The sequence below is a fragment of the Nansenia antarctica genome (genome assembly GCF_963989245.1).
Source record: "Nansenia antarctica genome assembly, chromosome: 1".
NCBI lineage: Eukaryota > Metazoa > Chordata > Actinopteri > Argentiniformes > Microstomatidae > Nansenia > Nansenia antarctica.
In genome coordinates this window covers 12863788-12872165 of record NC_137674.1, presented here as the reverse complement: position 1 = coordinate 12872165, position 8378 = coordinate 12863788, and positions in this window count along the sequence as shown.

Here is an 8378-nt window from a genome sequence, read left to right as displayed (position 1 = left end):
CTTTTTTGTTGAATGTCCAAGTTTGTCTGTCTTATTTGTGAAAGTAAAGGGGTTGTTAAGTGTACACTGTGGGGTAGCATTAGCATAGGTATTGACACGTCTTTGTCATTACAGGTGTTGTCTTCCCTGCCCCACCGCCAAAATTCAAAAAAGTCACTTCAGGTAAAATCTAGTTGGCGCTCTATTCTATACTTATAAATGTTAACTTTCTATTCACCCCGGATGTCTGTCTTGCTACAAATTGATTGTTCATGTGTAGTTATTGTTCATATCAGTATATTTGTTGCAGGGTTGCAGAAGGCCTCTGTGAAGCAAATGCAAATGCAAAAAAAAAGCCCCCCAAATCCATGTGAGTTTGGTCACAATGTTGGTTCACCCATCTCAATTTAATAATTAATTTGTATTTAAGAAAGCACATTTTAACGATATTTCCTTTTAACGATCAGTTTCTATGGACCTCTTTGAATTAGAAGAAAAGGACAAAGAAGAATATGCCTGTAAGCAATGCGTTTGTATTTTTAAAATATAACTGGTCTTTCCTCTCATTCTGTGCTACTTGTTCCTGTTTGAAGTTGTTCATGTGCTTTGATCTTTGTTTGAAAAGCCACTGATGACTCTACAATGATAGACTCTCCTCTGCAGTCATCAACACCAGGTACTATGACTATTTTTCTATAATATAATCTCAATTCAGTTCATGTAGTGTGTTGCCGATTTGTCTTCCCAGCCTCATAGTCATAGAGTAGAGCGTAAGGACAATAGAATAGGGGACAACCAACATTTGTTACAGCACACATTTAAGACAAAGACAAATGTCCAAACTAAATAAAGCATGAGGACGTCTCAATAGCCTTTTTCACAGCAATAGTGGGATTTGAGCAGAGTCTTGAAAGTCCATAGATTGGGGGCGGTCTTGATGTTAAGTAGGCTAGCCACAATGTTAGTCCACCCATCTTCATTTTCCGTATTGTGTTCCATATTGTGTTGAACTGACATTTACTTCAAAGAAAGCAGGTTTTAATGTTTATTTTACAGTTTCTAAGAACCTCTACACCCTGCCTGAGAATGATGAATGTAAGTAATGAGTTAGTATTCTAAATATATAACTGGTCTAACTTTCCTCCTCTACTATTTATTCCTAGTGAAACTAACTTGAATATATGGGATCATGTGATTTATTTTTGTTTTTTTTTCACTTTGAAAAGCTGATGAAGATTCTACTTCCTTATCAACTCAACACTCATCCACACCAGGTATTATAAAAAATGTTAATGTTGTTGTTACATGAGAATATGGTAAGGTCTGTCATGGAGCTGCAAAGACTCATAACACCTTTCTTGTTGAAATAGTCCCAGTGTCTCAAGACCCCGAACGTCCTCTCCTGTCAGAGAAATGCCAGACGGGCTGGGGGGACGGTCAGGTTGATGGAGGAGGCAGACCTGAGGGACCGGGTGGGAATGTTGATGTGGAGGAGGTCGGACAGGTATGGAGGGGCGAGGTTATGGATGGCCTTGAAAGTGTGGAGAAGGATTTTGTAGTCGATGCGGTGTTTGATGGGGAGCCAGTGGAGTTGGTGTAGAATGGGGGTGATGTGACTGATGACAGGGGTTCTGGTGACAATACGGGACATGAGGAGAGGAGGAGCCAGGATTGGACCCTGCGATTATTGGGCGACCCCCTGTACAGTCTTGAGTTACAGTTGCACCAGTTGAAGCCAAAAGTGACCCTTCAGAGTTTTAAGAAAATATACTTGCTTGTTTCAGGTACACCCCAGAAAAGCCTGACTCCCCCTAAACATATGTATTCAAATGCATCTCACGATTATCTGCATGTTTGTGATTTTTTTCTTCTGCTCCAAACTGATTTAGCAAACTTGTTCGTATGCTCTCTATCTCAACAGGACCTAAAGACAAATACCCACTTTCAGAAAAAAGTAAGAATTCCAATTGAAGCTAGTAACATTTCATGTTATTTGACTTCAGTCCTGTTAAGTATGTGAAAATACAAAAGAAGAAGCTCCTTCCATTGCCTCAGTCAGAAATTGTTATATTTGTGAGATCTTTGCGGTTTGCTTAAGCACGGAATGTTTTCACTTTATTTAACTTATTACATTGTGATTTACATCAGCATTCCAGAGGACAGTTGTGGGCCTACTCCTCGAAATTTTGGACGAGGTGAGGAGGAGAGAGCCATGGCAAACATTTTCACTGCGACAGCTGGAGACGGAAACAGATTTCACAGAGCAGGAGGAGGAGCTGAAGAAGGAACATTTCCGACAAAGCATGGTGATAATTTAAAAGAAAAGTTTACGGCTGCATTTACCGCGCAAAAAAATTACAGACAAATTTAAACCCCAAAAATGTAATATACACGAAAATGAGTTCAATGTATAATACACCTGAAAATGAGTTCAATGGAGATGGCAAAATATTTAAACTTCAAAGGGTTTAAATGATTGTACATGATTTGTACATGATTTGTAAAAAAAATCCACACAGACCTCCGTGATGATGAGCATCGGAGGGAAAAGTGCAAGGGACTGCACAAACAAGATGATGGACAGGTATTTAAATGCATGAACAAAGACGCAGGTTGACTTCATGTATAACATAATTTCACCCATAATGCACATTAGTCATGTAACGGCTTTTCCCCCTCTCTCTTACAGATGCATGACAAATAGCCTGATGTCCCTTTTCAACATCAGTGGTGGGGGGCTGCGGAACAAGAGGGCCTTTGGGCAGACTGCCCTGTACCGTGTCATATTGGGTAGGTTGGAACCGATAACTGGGCAAGAAGCATTGTATCTGCAAGGGGTGGGGCTTTTTGCTTCTCTTCCTCTTGCTACCCTTTCTATAGTCCACAATCGGCTCCTTGGTCTTGTCGATGCTGAGGTAATTTTCCAGGCAGCATTATACTAGGTGGTTAACTTATCCTCTGTACTGTAGGCCGCCATGTTGTTGTTGATCAGGCCTGCACCGTCATCAGCTAACTTGACTTGATCAAAAAGGTGTGCACTAAAGGTTTGTTGTCTATAGCAACGGCTTCAACTCTACTATCCATACACGGTGGTCTAGGGTGGGTGGTAGCATACTACAGATTATTTTGTGGCGAGTGTCAAACATTTGCTCACTATAGGAACAAGAGCTACAGGGCACCAGACATTCAAGCATATTACATTTTCTTTGGCACATAGTAGGCAATCCACAATTTATCTGGCTCTTTACTCTTGCTTTTTAAAGTTTTAAATGGGATTCTTCTGTGAAAATAACTTTTCTTTTGCTTTATTTAATTACAGAAGCTGTCATGAACCTAAAAAAGGTCACAGAGGTGGAGGCAAGGGCGAGCATTGGAGATCACCTGAAGCAGGCCCCAGGCAGAACGGGCGATGCTGGCTACAGACAGAATAACCCAACCTAAATGTTGTCTCCATAACTGTCAATAAATACTATTATGTTGTTAAATGTTCCTATTTCATTGTTATTATGTTGTTAAATGTTCCACATCAATCAACATTGTTAATATTTAATATTCTTTTTTCCTTATTTTTATTTTGTATTTACTAGTTAAATGTTTACTAGTTAAATGTTCCTATTTCATTGTTATTATGTTATTAAATATGTTGTTATTATGTTGTTAAATGTTCCACAACAATCAACATTGTTAATATTTAATATTCTTTTTTTTTTTTATTTATTTCGTATTTACTAGTTCCCTAAATAAATACATGTTCCTATTCATATTTCCTTATTTATATTTACTTATTACTCATGAAAATTGTATTTGTCTACTTATACTAAGTGTTTAAACGTCTAGGCTATAACAAAGCTAAATTGATGTGAAATTGGAAATTGAAACGTCTGTTTAAACTGCATTTCAACAGCTATATATAGTCTGCCGTTGAAATGCCTATAGAAACAGTCGTTTCAATTTCACCTCCATTATGCTTTGTTTTAGCCTAGGTTTAAACACCGGTGTTTCAATGTCTAGGTTAAATTTAAGCTAAATTGGAAATTGAAACAACGTCTATGTTTAGACGTTGAAATGCCGTTGAAACATAGAAAGGGAAACAACGTCTATGTTTCAACGGCATTTCAACGTCTAAACATAGACGTTTTTTACATTTCCAATATGGCCGATATTTAGCCTCGATTTGGCCTAGACGTCTACGGGCCATTTAGACGTTGTTTAGACGTCTAATCAACGTAAAATTGCTCACTGGGCGACACACCGGAGACTTACAGACTCGGTCGTTGACGGAAATTCAACGACAGAAATGTTCAACGTTGGACAATTTTACTTGGAAAACGGGAATGAATAATAACACGGTAACTGTCATATAACCACCACGCTTCAGAAGATCTCATTCTGAGGAACCAGAATGGATGTGTGTGGAACAAGTGTAATGACCCTTTACAAGGTAAGTAACAGCATGCTGCCCCGTTAGGCCTATAGTTAGGGTTAGTGGGGTACATACATTTACTTTAATATTTACCATTATAGTGGAATATATTTTACTGTATGCCCATATTAATTAAGATATATATATATAGTCTTTAAACGGAACTGATGGATTTTAGTATCGTTCAAAGTACAATTATCATGCTGCTTATGTGAATCAACAATGTAAACATTTGGATGCTGTTTGATCTAATCTAGTCCTACATCCGATAATCTGATTTTATCCGATAATCAGATTTTATTTGAACTGTTTGTTTAATAATTAGTTATTATGATTATTATGATTATGATTATTGTTATTAACAGCCAATTGCTGTTATTATGAACAAGAACATGCATGTTGCTTAGCCTAAGTGTTGGTGATTTTGGTATCCAACTTTAAGACAAATACACGAATTCCTATCAGTATTATTAATAATTACTAGTATTAGCTGCACAGTGCTATACAAATAAACGTTATTATTAGCATTAGCAAATTAGCATTAGTTCACACAAGTTGCATGGTCACCATGGCACCGGCCTTGCTGTGACGTCGTCCCTGTTCTATGACGTAAGCTGCGACACTGGCTTCAACATCATAAAGGGACCAAGTGATTTGATTGGACAAGAGGCATTCCATGCGTGCTGATCAGATTCCAGAGCGACTTTACAAACGCAGCCTTTACGTGTTCTAAACTGAAACGACTCTAACATTATCTATCTATGTATCTATAATATAATATAATATAATAATAGATATAATAGATATATTATCTATCTATCTATATATAATATAATAATATATATAATATATATATTATCTATCTATCTATCTATATATAATATAATATAATAATATATATAATAGATATATTATCTATACTATCTCTACCGTTCAACAGCGTTTTCACATTTGCATTGACAAGGGCAAACAAAACACAGGTAACCATTTCATGAATGTGAAAAAGGAAAAATAGCGTCAAGAAGACCAGTGCGGTATAGACCAGTACAGTATTGTATAACACTGTGAAGACCAGTATAGTACTGTATATAGCACGGTCAAGTGTAATCAGGGTTGCCAGATGGGATTGTCCATTTCCAGCCTAACCACAGTCTAAAACCCACCCAAATGCTTTTTTTTTCCAGCCCAGTGTTATCAAAAGTAGCCCATTCGGCGGTAACCCGCCTCATCTGGCAACCCTGAGTGTAATACGCCTATATAGCACTGTCAAGAGTAGTATAGCACATATAACACTTAAACCCTGGGGTTGGGTCAGATCATTTGATGTATCTCTGAGGGCTGTAGACCCAGCAGGCCCCACCCTAACATGAACAGAACAAGCCTGTAGACCCAGCAGGCCCCATCCTAACATGAACAGAACAAGCCTTTTGCTGTCGTCGCCTTCTGACTGACTGATTGTCATTTTAATCCGTTCTTCTATGTGATCCCGTCTGAAGCTATTTTGACTTTGACGTAACAAGTCGACCAGAACGTTGATCTGAACTCTGTTGTGTTCAGGCACGCGGGAAGGTATTTTGACTGGGGGTGCTGAGGTGCTGTCTATATACGCTACAGGGAAAAAAATTGCCAGGGGAAAAAGTATAACGATTTCTCTCCCTCCCTTCCTCCCTCCCTCTCGCTGATTGCTCGTTCGCTCACACGCACACAGTGGCATAACGACGGGCCCCAATGCACGGGCAATAATAGTTAAGCACGCACGCACCCGCACACTACAAAGACGTAACGTTAAATATTTTACCAACAATGTGTTGGAATTTACAGTAATTTCCACTCAGCTCACAGTGTCCCACAATGTCCACAAACATGATGTTGACCATTATTACAGACAGCACTCCATGTCGATTGTTATTGCCTCTTAACGGAAGCCCTTCGCTGCCGAAGAATCGGATGGATCTGAATATCAGTTCTAATACGTTTCTGGCCGTCTGTTGCTCTTTCTCAACAACGTCCGACAGTAGAGCATTAATGGGAGTGTTGTTAAGCTCAGCATCTTCTTCCAACTCCACTTCAATTGTTCTGGCTGATTTAGCATTTTTGCTAAAGAACTCAGAGATTCCCTAGCAAGATATGACCATGTGATCACTAACATTAAAACGAACAAACACATTTTTACATTTATTACAAAAAACACATTTATTTTTATTCCCAAAAGCAACAATAGTTATTATATTGTTTTAAATTATTGTTTGAATAATATTTTTATTTTTTTAAATTCAGGCAGGAGGAGCTCCTTCTGCCTGCCGCTAGGGGGTGCTGCAGCACCCTCAGCACCCCCCTTCCCGCGTCCCTGGTTGTGTTGCAGATGAGCAGAGGCACAGAGGCCACAGAGAGCTCAGACAAGGCCGCTAAGGCCGCTAAGACTAAGAGCACCAAGAAGGCCGCCAAGGCCGCCAGGAGGAGGAGCGCCAAGAGCGCCAGCAAGAGCTCCGACTCTGATTCAGGTGAGACTGTTTAAAATACACACAACTATTAATTCAGATGATGAATGTGCAATTTGGATGGAAAGACGTTTATTAGAAATGCTGCGTACCAATTTGCCTATGTATTCTGCCATAGAGGCCATAATAATACTGTATTTTAGACACAACTTTCTATTTTCCTATTTGAAACATACATAGATAGTCATAGATAGATGTGTTGGACTTTAGATACAACTGTGTATATTTAATCTCTCCTTGTATTTTGTCAGCAGCTGCCTCCCAGACCGGTCCAGACCGGTTTGAGAGCCGAGTTGCTGTGGTGGAGCTGGTGGAGCAGAAGGCTCATCAGACTGCAGAGGGAGAGGTGTACCCCATCCTGCTGGACTTCCTGAGGGGTCTGAGTAATGAGTATGTTTAACTCATTGACAGCCAAAGACGCCATTTGGCGTCTTATAAATTAGTAACGTTGACTGCCCAATTATTATTTTTATTTTTTTCCCGGGGATGGCCATATTTACGTCTTATACATCTGGTGTGTGAATTTCAGACTTGGGTGTAATGTATTTCTGCCGCAGATGGGGGCAGCAGTTCGATTTAGCTCAGATATAAAAGCTGAAGAAGAAGGCGTGTGGTGGGTTGATGTGGAAAATGGCGAAACGGATAGCGAAAACGAGAGGAGACAAGCAGTATAAGCAGTTGACACTGGCACAGAGCTTGTCTGGCAGTGGATCTGCAAGGAGTGTGGTGCCTATCAGGTCAACTGCAAGCAGATCTGGTGCAGGAGATGCGCCAAATGTTGCAGATGGTGAGAACCGGAGCAACGAGCAACGCTACACTCGTGGTAGCATTGCTGGACCATCGGAGCCACGTCGCCGCGACTCTTCAAACAGTTCAGAGTCGGAGGACGTAGAACCAGACCCCGACTCGTCGGACGAGTGGTTGCCATCCGGATCGGCTAGCAGCAGGGAATCCTCTCCAGATCAGCGTGGATCCACGATCCAAGACAAAAATGCGAGTGTGAAAAGCATAGGTAAATAGATAATATATAGAAATATCATTACACTACACTACACTATTACACTATTACTATTACACTATAACTATTACACTATTACACTACATCATTACAAAGCAATAAAACATGCCTTTTGTATATATATTTTGTATAAAATAGTATATATTTCAATATTTTACAGTCCCTGAATCGAGCAGAGGACGTGCCTCAGCCAGAGGGTGTGCTGCAAGGAGACGGCTGTCTTCAGAGAAAGATGCTGGTTGGGGTCAGGGTGAGTGGCAACCCACAAAGGTTCCATTCACGGCAACCCCTGGACCCCAGAATGCTGCTGCAGAGCTGGAATCTGACCTGCCGGTTGATTTCCTGGAGCTGCTTATTACTGATGAGCTGCTGCAGCACATTGCAGATCAAACCAACCTGTATGCCCAGCAGTTTTTACAGGCACATCCCGACACTCTGCCACACTCCAGAGGGAGGTTAT